At 36.5% G+C, this 326-nt stretch overlaps 1 long non-coding RNA gene across 1 annotated transcript; it reads left to right on the top strand.

Annotated features, from left to right (window-relative positions):
* LOC106322389 lies at window positions 1-326 on the top strand. Its single transcript, XR_001266395.1, has 3 exons — window positions 1-84; window positions 156-224; window positions 295-326. It is a non-coding gene; the product is annotated as an uncharacterized LOC106322389 (long non-coding RNA).

The raw sequence follows: 326 nt of genomic DNA, 5'->3' as shown, positions 1-326 counted from the left end.
TATGGATATAACTGGAAAACTGAATGAAATGGCTGGCTTTGCTCCTGGTGAAGAAATAGAACTATTTGAGGTTTGCTGCTGAAGGTTGTGGTGCTTATCCTTATTTGCATCACTCTTCTGTTATTGAACTAACGGTTTTTGGGACTTATTTACAGGAAATCAAGTTTGAGCCATGTGTAATGTGCGAACACCTGGATAAGAAAACTTCATTCAAACTATGTCAAGTAATTATTCACCCTTATCAACAGAAATCAGTCTATGTCTCTTTTTTGACATTGGGTTTCTTGCTTTCAGATCGAAGATGGAGATATCATTTGCTTTCAGAA

This window comes from Brassica oleracea, unplaced genomic scaffold (genome assembly GCF_000695525.1).
Source record: "Brassica oleracea var. oleracea cultivar TO1000 unplaced genomic scaffold, BOL UnpScaffold21051, whole genome shotgun sequence".
NCBI classification, from domain to species: domain Eukaryota; kingdom Viridiplantae; phylum Streptophyta; class Magnoliopsida; order Brassicales; family Brassicaceae; genus Brassica; species Brassica oleracea.
Note: the sequence above shows the minus strand (reverse complement) of the source record. Positions and strands in the feature narration are given on the sequence as shown.